Here is a 13,347-nt window from a genome sequence, read left to right on the forward strand (position 1 = left end):
ACAGTTACAGTTTTTTTTCTTCTCCTCAAACTCCATCATAATTTAGACCTTTGTTGTCAATAATATGTTTATTGGATAGGTGAGGAAACACGTCATCACCTACCTTCTCTTGGGTTTGTTTGTTTCCTATAGACACTGTCAACCTTTTAAACAAACAAGGTTTTTGAAAATTTAAATAAGGTTTTTCTTCTGGTTTTAAACATCAACTTATGTTAAGAATTGAGACTTTGTAAATAAATAAGGTTGTTACGTGTTTTTGTTTTGTAAGAAGTTCATTTTAACACATAAATACTCAATTGATTCCACAGTTTATACTAGAAGTTGTAGAGAGCCTTTTATTCTCTTTAGATAATTTTTTTATCACAATAGAATCGATATTTTACAGGTTTATCAAGATTTTGTGAAACGACAACTGTTTTCATAGTTTTGCACATTATTTCGAGACTCGAAGTTGACTGAAATATTTAGAAAATTGCTAACCCGTCTCGAAAACAGACACGAAACTCTATGATTTGAGTGTGATTAATAACATCTTCTCTGTTAAAAAAGAAAAGTACTATTCTTATCTACTCCCTCTGTTTTTTAAAGATTCATGTTCTAGATAAAAAAATTATTTTAAAAAGATACAACTTTTACTTTTTCAATGTATTATTTAATAAAAATTTGTTAACTTCAAAAAAATTAATTGTGTTTATTGAATTTTTATTGGTTAAAAATTATAGAAAATTGTTATTCACAAAAATTAATACATTTTTAATGTGATTTTTTAATATATGTAAAAAGTTTAGAATATGTATCTTTAAAAACAAAGGGAGTATTATTTAGAAGTTTTAGTAAGACCATTTATTAGACTTCATAAGAAAATCATCCCATCTACTAACTTAAATTTAATATTTAATCGAATTTGGTTAAATTACGGTAATAACCTATCTTTTTTTTCATATGCAAATTGATGACAATAACATTTTTAATCTATTAACATTTATTGAAATTTCTTAATCTCAAAGTCTTGTTGTTTAAGTTAAAGGATTTCAATTTCTTATAAATTTTCATTTTGAATTTTATGTACTTCGTAATATCAATTCATAATATTAAGAATATTAATGACATGGTTGACATTCTGATTCGCCTAAACACATAAAATTGAATTAATATAGGCACAACTAATGACATAATTATAACTTATAGGGATGATGCTCATTATCATAATGACATGATTAAGATTTGTAATGTATTATAAGAAATAATAGGCGTTTTTATTTCGGTCAAAAATATAGAATTACATACCAAGTTTAGTCAGAAAGAGATTGAGATGGAGTAAAAAACACGTAGAACATGTAATATATATGTCACTAACTTTTTATAATAACATATAGATTGATATTCACATTTTTAATATCTAAAAAATTGTTCAAAATAAAAATAAATAAATTTAAATCTAAATTAAAATAAATAAATTTAAAATTATCGACCAAGTAAATTATTGTTTTCAATATAATTTAGAGTATTTGGAAAATGATATTAATTGGTTCTAGATTTATTTTTATTTTCTTAGTAAACATTAACTCAAGAACATATTAGTAACTGACATGGTTAATTTCACCTTGATTTGAAAGAAAACGAATATTATATCGCCAAAATTTAATCAGAATAATACCTAACTTTTAGTTTATAATTTAAATTTATTAAAAAATTATTATAACTAAAAATAAACAAATACGAAACAATATTAATTATGAGATTTGACCATTTTAAAGAATCTAATAATTTATATGGTCAAAATTATTTGTCTATTAGCATTTATGTTGATTGCTTAGTTAAAAATTCCTGGGCTTACATTAAGGGATTGTCGATATATATATATAGTATTCCTTTATTTAGTTTAGTCGAATATAGAAATTTCGAGAGTTTAATTTTGAAGTAAATAAAATATCATAAAATTAATAATAACTCATAGAAAACTAATGCAAACAAAAATTAGTATATTGTTTCATAGAAGCAAGATGCTCGTCAATTAGGTATTAAAGGTTGAAAAGATAAGTATGGTAACTATTAACTAAAATGATCTAAACATTTGTCTTGACAAACTACATAATATGAAAAAGAAAAAGAAATCTCGCAAATCATATCAATTAAGAATAAAAGTTTGGTGGTAAAGTCTCACAAATTAGGCAATAATAAGAAAAACAATCCATGATTTGCGAGATGATTATTCGCGAGTCGCATTTTTTTATATGAATCAAGATCAATCAAAGCTACTAATTTCTAAAGCGTAGATAGTCGCATTTGTTCTTTCAAAATAATCGTACACTAGGTGATAACCTGCGCCATGCGCAAGATGAATGAACTAAAAATTATAAATTTTAATATATGTATTAAAAATGTAAAAGTCATAGTCCCAATACTATATATTTTGTAATGAATGATTGAACGAAATTGTGTATATCTATATAAGATAAGCTTCATTTTTTAAAAAAAACTTGTGTTATTGATTGTGTGTAAATGAAGTATAGATCATGGGAGTGAATTTATATGAGTAATCAAAAACTTATATAAAATTAGTTATTATTCTCAAAAATAAATAAAATGTATTTATATTTTACATCACTATGTCATTTATATTTTACATATTTTTATTTTGAGAATATATAAAAAGAAGGGAAGTTTAACTAAAATATGATAACAAAGTTTAACATTAAAAGTTATTCCTTATATGATAGCATTTTACATTTATTCTAATATACAATTACATTAAATACTAAAATAACCAATTTCTCGCATGATGGATTCTCAAAAGATCACAGGAAATACGACTATAGTAAATATTGCCGCAAAAAAAAAAATTAGAGGTCACGACTTAAGAGGTTCGTATCTCTTTAGCACATGTAATCAATATAATCCAGACTAAGAAAAAGACAAACAATATTGAGATTCAACCCCTCTAATTACATAATATGATCTTTGCTGTAATATTATTATAAAAAAATCCATGAGACAACAATGAAACCCATAAATACAGCCATGTACATCAACAAAATATCTTAAAATTTTAGTGGTAAACATAATGTTTGGATCCAACATGTGTCATTTAGCTTATATGTGAACATAAAATAAAATATGACAAAAATGTGAACATCTGAAATTCATGTTGGAGTAAAAATTGTATTAAAAAAATTATCCCACGTGCAGAATGCAAGTTTATCACCACAGTCATCATAAGATTAGTGGGATTCTGATGAGTTAAAAATACCATCGTAAAGCGCTTCAAATCGGCAACTGAGTTTAACAATGCCATGAGTTTCGTAGGAAAATTTAAATGCAGTGTAAAGGTACTTTTGAGAAGGTGACAATGGTAAATAGATCAAGCTATAAGGCACAATATTTATATATGCAAGGAGCATAGTTCTAGGGTAAACTCGACGCAATTGATGGCACTATATGATATTTCGTATCCTAGATCATAATGGAAATATGTTAATTTCTTTGTTCCTCATATTTCACGATTTGTTTGTTGTAATTATGGAAACTAACCGAGTATCTGATATTCACCAAATAAATTTAAATGGTCAATCAGTGTCAATCACATGTATTTTCTATATTTGTATGATTCGACAGTGCATATGAAATAGTAATACTATGTCAAAATTATTTTTAAAATTTGGAATACAACCAATATGTAGTCATAACGGGATTTATATTCATAAAATGTGATAAATAGAGAAGAATACAATTCCAAACCAGAAATATTCCTACGTGATTGAAAGAGGATTGAAGATCTTTTATTTATTATAAACGAATCAAAAGCATAATTAAGCTAATTAATGACATAATTAACATAAGAAGATTGTTTAAAATCATGTGGGTTTTTACAGCAAGGAACTCTGTGATTGAGAATTCATAGTTCTAACTTTACGAAAATATATCAGGCTGAATAAATGGCCAAGGTTAACGCACGTTTTAACTTCTTCAGTTAATTAGTATCAGATTCTTTTAAAAATAACTTGCATCAAACTTGGCTAATTTAAAATCAGCATTAAAACATAACTTACAATGATTTTGATGATTACATAAATGGATGTCTTGATTTGATGAAATCAAGTTACGATTTTATATTATGGTTTTAAGTTACAACATGTCAGCATCATTGGTCCAAAATTGTATTTTATATACTTAGGCAAACCATATGATTTAGAGCCTCAAATATGAATGATTTTGTATATTAGAGCATCGAATCATACAAAATACATAATCCCTTAATATTACATGAAAATAATGATTCTGGATTATTTGATGATAACAAAATATTCTACTCAATTATAATAATTTCAAATTATGCTTTTAAAATATTCTACTCAATTGTAATGATTTTAAACTATGTTTTTAACGGTCGTATTGGTCGTATAGTGAAAAACTTTGTAAACTTCATAAAAAGTCATCTAATAATCAAAATAGTATTTAACCATGTACGGTTTAATCATGAAAGCCAAAAACTGTATAATAGAGTATGTTCCAGAGTATTTTTGGTCTCTGGTAAGACTGAAACAAACAATCGTATTTACCATATTTCTGGTTTGGTAAATAATAATGCGAAAACCATGTACAGAATAACGGAATGCATCATAATTAAACCGTGTAATAGCATATGGTAAATAATAACTGAAACCATAAATCGTAGACATGACTTATTTGGTTAGTCAATAAGTAAAAGGTTAGAGTATATTAGTTAAGTTTCAATGTAATGACCAATGGCAAGTTATTGTAATTAGTCTAGTTAACTAAGGGGTTTTGAAAATAGATGGTGAGAAAGTTTGTGGTGACGACACCAAGGAAATGGCACATTTGTAAATCACACATGAACTAAATGTTACTTATTTCTAATGATCCTAAAATAATATATAAGAGATGATACTAAAATATAAATTTGGTGGTAAATCATATTATTTCTAAAGCTGTGATCAATCAAAGATTAATTGATATGAATCAAGATCTCCGGAAACCATAGTATTTTGAAATTGAAAAAATTATTTTGAAGAATTCAATACATTACATATGCCCTAGCTATGTTTATAAGCATGCACCTAAATATAATATTTTAACATAGGACCAAATGGTGGTTATAACAAACATCGTATGAATTTTAGACTAACCATAGTCTTATTTTTTAAAGCAATACGAACCATAAAATATTATAGTATCATTATCATGGTAATAATGATTCTCATTTTATATAGTAACTATCCATCGATATTATATGAGTCCACATATCACTTTAAATATTGTAAGTTTGTAACTGATACGTAAGATGATGTTTTGACATTGTTTCCATATGTGTATAGTCGTAACGGTCACGAACTAATAAAAAATTCAGTCAAAGAATGATATGCCAGTTTGGTGAATAATATGAGACATATAATATATGTCCGTTAGAGTGACATGAAAGGTGAATATTCTAGGTAAGGATGGGCTTTTAAAAAATGTTCTAAGATGAAGTATGGAGTTGCCACGTAAGAAATGACGCACTTGTAATAAACATATGGACTAAATGTTTCTTTTAAAATGGTCTCTTCAAATAAAAAAAATAGGATATAATTTTAAAAATTAAACGTGCACCTATTTCTATTATACAATTATTCCTAACTAATCTAATTTTACCATCGACAAATACAACATATCAACGACCTAATAATAAATCCCCTTCAAACCACTCAAAGTTCAACTAGATTTTTTTGACCCTTCAAACCACTCAAAGTTCTCCTTCTCCGCCTTCTCCCCATCACCTCCTAAACCCTCCATCTCACCCCCTGTTCCTTCTACTGCTGATGAGCCTTTCGATCCTCACGAGGAGGCCTCCCTACAGTCTCTATGAGTGCTAAAACATTTTTTTGGAACGTCCGTGGCCTAAATGACTCGGACAAGCACCAACCTGTAAATATATGGTTAGGTCAACATCAAGTATTTTTTGGAGTTTTTTGGAAACTCACATCAAGGAAATGCAGCTAAACCATGTCATGACAAAGGTCTGTAAAGACTGGAGTTATACCTCTAACCATGCCTCGGACCCTGACAGACGCATAGTAGTTATATGGAAAGTGCCAGCTTCTGTCTCTGTTCTCCATCAGACACGACAAACACTTACGTGTGAGATCAACCTCGCTGGAGCCCATTGGATAAACTATACTGCTGTTTATGCTGCTAATACAGCAGATGAGAGAACTGATCTTTGGGTTGATCTTCTAATGGTACAACAACTCCTACAGCTTGACTCAAAACCTTGGGTTGTAGGAGGTGATTTCAACCAGATTCACCACTTTGCTGAGCACTCAAACCCCCAAGTGAACCACATTGATCCTCCCATGACTGACTTCCGAAATACCCTCACGCAGCTAGGCCTCTTTGATCTCTGCTATCTTGGTCCTTGCTTCACCTGGAGCAATAAATCCCCATCAAACCCTATTGCTAAAAAGTTGGACCGTTTGTTAGTAAACCACTCCTGGATTGCTACCTACCCTCACAGTCAAGCCAGTTTTCTAGCACCAGAAATATCAGACCATTGCCCTAATATCCTAGACCTAGCCGTAAACCTTCCTAGAGCCGGAACTAAGCCTTTCAAATTTTTCAATTACCTCACCAAACATCCAGATTTCTGCCAGGTGGTAGGATTGGGTTGGAATCAATGCGGCGGGGCTGGTTTGGATTTTTCTCATCTCTGCTGGAAACTGAAACAGATCAAAAGAGTGTTAAAAAAATTAAATAAAGATAAATTTTCAAACATCCAAAAGAGGGTAAGGGAAACTAACAGTTTGCTTCAAATTGTGCAGATTAAAGCGCTCACTGATCCATCAACAGCAAACTTCCAAGAGGAGCAAACATTGCATGCCAAGTTAACTTTCCTCCGCTCCATTGAGGAAAGCTACTTCAGGCAGAGATCGCGCATCAATTGGCTAAACGAAGGAGACCATAACACAACCTTCTTTCACCGACTCACTCAGCTCAGAAACTCCTTCAACTCAATCCGATCATTATGTCTGGCAAGTGGAGAACAGATCTCAGATCCTTTAGCAATGGGGCAGATAGCGATATCCCACTTTCAGAACATCCTTGCACCTAGTACCCCTCCCACCAGAACATCCACTGTCACCTGGTATCAAAGCCTCTCTGATTATCGTTGCCCTCCAGAAGCTCAAGCTCCAATGAAAGCGCAGCCTACAGAGGAAAACATCAAAAGGACTCTGTTCAAGATCAATCCTAATAAATCACCAAGACCTGATGGACTCACCTCTGGTTTCTTTAAAGCTGCGTGGTCTATTGTAAGCACTGATGTCATCATAGGGATAAAGACGTTCTTCTCTTCTTGCCATCTACCTCACGCCACAAACTCAACAATTTTGACTTTGGTCCCCAAACACTCTGGTGCGTCTACGATTAGCGACTATCATCCAATATCCTGCTGCAACACACTATACAAGCTTATCTCAAAGATATTGGTTCAAAGACTCAAGCCACTTCTACCGGATCTAATTCTACCTAACCAAACGGCCTTTGTCCAGGGGCGTTTACTGGTAGAGAATACTATGCTGGCATCAGAGATAGTACATGGGTATCACAGAGATAAGGGGCCAAGTAGAATTACCTTAAAGGTGGACATAGCGAAGGCTTTTGACACGGTGAACTGGAACTTCATTTTCAACTGTCTCGAGGGCATGAGCTTACCGGCGCAATTCATACAATGGATCCACTCGTGTATCACAACTCCGAGCTTCATGATTGGATTCAACAGAACCGTTCAGGGATTTTTCAGGAGCAAAAGAGGCCTACGCCAAGGCGACCCCCTTTCACCCTATCTATTTGTCATCGCGATGAACTGTCTATCTCTTCTCCTAGACAAAGCCGCAGAGGAAGGAAAATTTGGTTATCACTATGCTTGCAAAGAAACAAAACTAACACACTTATGTTTTGCGGATGGCTTACTTATTTTATGTGATGGCTCCCTCAGATCAGTACAGAATGTCCTGGAGGTCTTAGAGAACTTCAAACAGCTATCTGGTCTATCTGTTAGCATCTCAAAAACATGCTTCTTTGCGTGTGGGGTACAGCAGCCGGACATAGAACAGATCCTCTCCCAATGTGGTCTCACGCAAGGCACTCTCCCATCAGATACTTGGGAGTCCCCCTCTGCACAAAGAAGCTAAGCCTAGCCAACTGCGAACCCCTGATTCAACAAGTTAAAAGCAAGATCAATAGTTGGACTGCAAAAACGCTATCGTTTGCAGGAAGGCTGCTACTGATCAATACAGTTATTGCGGGCATCTCGAATTTCTGGTGTGCTACTTTTGCTATTCCAAAAAGTGCATCAAAATTATACACTCTCTGTGTGGTGCGTATCTATGGAAAGGAACCTCGGAAGGAAATCACTCAGCAAAAGTGGCATGGGAGACGGTTACCTTGGCAAAGAATGAAGGCGGACTCGGAATCAGAGACTTGGTTGCGTGGAACAGAGCCTGCTCGATCAAGCTGTTGTGGCTACTCTTCTTCAGAGCTGGCTCCATATGGGTCGCTTGGTTCATAAAGAAAATTCTCTCCGGTAGAGTCAGCAATCTGTGGACCATCAAGGAGAAGCAAACACACTCATCAGCTACTAAGAAAATCCTAAGGGTTAGGGACTACGCTTACAATTGGATTAAACTCTCACCCGGTAATGGCCGAGAAACTCTGTTTTGGTCTGATAATTGGAGCCCGTTTGGCAACTTGAGGCAGTTTTTTGGACTCCCTCCAACTACTACTCTTGGCATACGACACTCAGCTACTCTTCACGACCTTTATAGGGACGGTCACTGGCTCCTCCCGCATCCGCGCTCTGAAAATCAACTCTCTCTTCACATTCATCTCTCAACCGTCACGCTGACTGAGACAAGTGACGTGTATGAATGTAGACCGCAAGGAACACTGCTGCCAACCTACTCGACGGGAATGATCTATAACCTCATCAAAGACCACCAGCCTCTTGTCCCCTGGAGTGGAGCTGTCTGGTCCAAACGAGGAATCCCGCGCCATAACTTCCTCACATGGTTGACTGTGCTAGACAGATGTCCTACAAAAGAAAGGATGCTTAGATGGGGAATTCAAATTGATTCTGCTTGTGTACTCTGCAATGCTTCACTAGAAACAAGGGATCACATGTACTTTGAATGCCCCTACTCTTGGAGTCTATGGACAGAACTAGCGGCAAAGGCGCAGTGGCAACCATCTCGGGATTGGGCCTCAGAACTCAACTGCATGCAGACATCGACTGCTCCGAAACACGAGCGCCTCCTAGTCTATTTGGCTTGGCAAGCTTCAATATATCTCTTGTGGAAAGAGAGAAATAACAGAATCCATAAGCAGCACTTCCGATCATCAGCCTCCTTGGCTAAGCAAGCGGAGTTACTGATCAGAAACAGATTATCCGGAATCAGGTTTACTAACCTTCTCCTCTCGTCGAAACTTCTCCAGCGATGACTCCAAAGTTGATCGATGAAAGACTATTCCGTGACCCTTCAATTTTTAAATGGTTACTGGTTCAAATGCATTTCCTCTTGGGCTACAGCCCGTCAATTATCTATTATGAAAGCTTGATGTAATGGGCTAGACCCAAACAAATTGCCTTCGGGCCTTTTTTTATATAAAGTAAAGCTTTTTTTCAAAAAAAAAAAACGACCTAATAATAATATTATTAACTACAGACCAGAGCAACGATTTCTCTTCGTATACACTAATCATCCCCGGATTGATTTCATTAAACATAACCCACATACACTAATCATCCTAGATTGATTTCATCGAACATAACCCTATGTTTACAAAGTTTCTCGAACGTGACATTATATCTTTCAGTTTTCTATGGTCATAAGTGACTCATAACATAAGTTGCTTTAGCTTTCAAAATAAGAAAAAAGAACATAAATTGCTTCCCAATTTGAATCACCAGAATATTAAAATTCAATTATCTCAGGCTATTTTGGTAGAAGACAATATATTTAATCAAGATCAGTATTTTATTTTTGAACATTTTCTAGCATCGGTTTTCTTAATTTTTTTTTCAATCCAACTGTTTCAAATCAAAACAAAAACTAGAATTTGGTTAGTCGACTTTAAATCAGTATATTTGTATAAATAAATATTGAATAAATATTCTCATTTAAAATTGTAAAATTTTAGAAATATATATATATACACACACATATAACATCACTAATTTTTCGGTAACATCCAAATATTTTTTATAACTGATTTTTTTTAAATAATCCTTTCATTAAGGTTTGGAGAGGAAGAATATTCTTTCGCATCACTATAAGTACTCTCTTGCCAAAAGAATTTCTCAGCAAAAAACTCTTCTTAATAATTGATTCGATACAAATGCAACTAAATTCATATATTTAACTTTAAAATTTTAAATAGCTAAACCGTTTTAGATTGCTTCTATTAATATATCAAACAACAATACAAAATATACACAATCAAACATATGGAAACATATACAAATTTGTTTAAGCAAAAAAACATATACAAAACAAAAATAATTACAGATAAAAAATAATTACAGATGTTATATCGTTGCAAACAAATATGACAAATAAACTACTGCATTTTTAATGAAAAAATAAAAATAAATTACTTAAGTAAACATATTTTAATTTTACTTCATTTTCAATTAACTAATAAAAATAAATTATTTATGGACAAAATGGAGTTAAAAACTTCATTTTCACATCCAAAAATGGAGTAAACAATATTTATGGACAAATAAACTACTGCATTTTTAATGAAAAATAAAAATAAATTACTTAAGTAAACATATTTTAATTTTATTTCATTTTTCAATTAACTAATAAAAATAAATTATTGTAATTTATGGAGTAAACTCTATTATGAAATAAAATATGAAATTTGATTGAAGTAACTTTTACTTAATACTCTATTTTACTCTATTTTAAAGTAAAAAAAAATGTGGTGCAGTTAGATATGTCCTAAAAATCTTTTATAGAGTAAAAATCTCTACTTCTCTAGAGAAAAAACATTTAGTTTTGATTACTCCAAAAAGTTACCAATCAAATAAACATATATTTTTATTTTCTCTAGCTACTAATCAAATGGAGAAAAATGTACAAATATATTTACTCTCAAATACATTAGTGTAAACACATTTACACCAATATATTTTTCCTATTTATTTTCTTTTTCTCTTTCACTTATTTATTTTCATTCCATTTACTCTACAACTAGGTTAAGATTTACGTCTTACGCGGAATGAATATTAAATATATAAACTATTTTTACGTATTATTTTTTTGTTTGCGTATTTTTTAAATAATAAATATATGGAATAATTGAGAAGTGGGTAACTTTTATGTATATAATTAAATTGGAGTAAAACACATAAAACAAAACAATCTCTCTTGTTCATTCAAATAGTTTTTTTGGTAAGTAAATCAAACTAATCATTTTATTTATTTTATATAGTATAGAATTAAATTTAAACAATACTGTTAGTATATAATTAATTTAAATAATAATGACATAGATATAAAAGCAATCAGACAGGATATTTTTAACTAAGATTTTTAATAATATACCAATAAATGTACAATTAAATTTCTTTAAAATAATATTGTAATTATTTCAAAAAGAAGAAAATAAATATATAAAAATCAATTACATCATATCATGTTCTTGTGCACCAAAAAGTGTGATACTATTATCATACGAAAATAAGGCATAAATTTTAAAATGTATAGTTGATCATCGTAAAATTATGTGTATTGATCTGATAATAAAATATTACATACCAACTATAGGAATGAATAGTTGATAATAAAATATTACATACCATTTCAAAACCTTAAAAAATGTATAGTTGATCATCGTAAAATATTACATACCAACTATAGGAATGAAATATCCTTTATATATTATTTAAGAATCAGTATAGCTTAAGAGGTATGATTTGTGTCATCACTTCACTTGAATCACTCTTAGAACCTTCAAAAATTAAGTTTGTTCATCTAAACATATAATATACTTCTCTCTAAATAACTATAAAAAAATTAGTAATCTACAAAAAATATTATTTCTTATTTCCTTAAAAACGAAAGAATTAACTCATGTGATTAAAATATATCTGGAAATTGATGATTTTGAATTATAAAGATTTGATAACCATTTGCATATCATTTACCATTTTGCTTGATTTTATATTATCAAAATAAATTAAAAAAACATTAATCATATAGAAACTTTTTAGATTTTAGAAAACGACTATAACTTATTAAAACAATAAAAATCTCATATTTAAATTTTGTGATCAATAGTTTAATTTTTTGTTAAACCAAAATACAAATGATCATAAATCTATATGAGTAGGAAGTTTCATTTAATATACATTCAATATATATATTATATCCTTGCCATATGTATATTGATAAAATTAAACATTTTTACCATTTTAGTTTGATTTAATCATTAAAATATGTTTTACATACAGTTGCTATTATCAAAAAAATTCAAAAACACATTTTTTTATAAAAACTCACTATGTGCAAGCCGTATATTAGTAAATAACGTTAATATTTTAAGAAAGGTCTAACTCCGCGCAAGGCACAAATCTTTACATAATATATTCATATTTGTATTACACTATAAATATGCTGTTTATCATTTCCTAATCATATATTAAACATATGAATAAAATATATTTTTACACAAATTATATTTCAACATTTAATCTAAAGTTAATTCTAATATGTAATATTGTTTGTAATGTTTTTAATCTAATCTTTTGTAACTTAACAAACGCTAAAATGCTAATTACATATAATTGGATATATTAAAATATAGTAAAATTGAGCATTGATGATATAATTTCCTAAAATATGTATTTGTTAAATCATTTTTGCTAAGTATGATTTGTTTAGCTATTGATATAAGATTATTCTTAATTTGGTTTCTTTTGTAACTGATTAAATAAACGAAAAAAATAAAAACATTTCAATAAATCAAATTAAAATGATTAATTAGAGAGTTCTATTATGAATGACACATAAGCAAAATCACTAAAGTAATATCTCAATTAATATATAAGAGGATTTGGATCTCTCAAACGTGTGAACAAATCTGAATTTTGTAAGACTGAATAAATCTTAGATCAGGTCTATATTTTTATAACATTAATTTTCTTTATAAAGAAAAAGTTACTAGTATACCAAATCAATTAAATAAATTTTCCTTGCTAATTGAGTATATATACAATATTTTCTTTTGAAAAGGAAGATTTGTGTCACCTTTTCAAAGATTTCATCCACTTAAACAGAAATC

Source organism: Raphanus sativus, chromosome 6 (genome assembly GCF_000801105.2).
Source record: "Raphanus sativus cultivar WK10039 chromosome 6, ASM80110v3, whole genome shotgun sequence".
Lineage (NCBI taxonomy): Eukaryota > Viridiplantae > Streptophyta > Magnoliopsida > Brassicales > Brassicaceae > Raphanus > Raphanus sativus.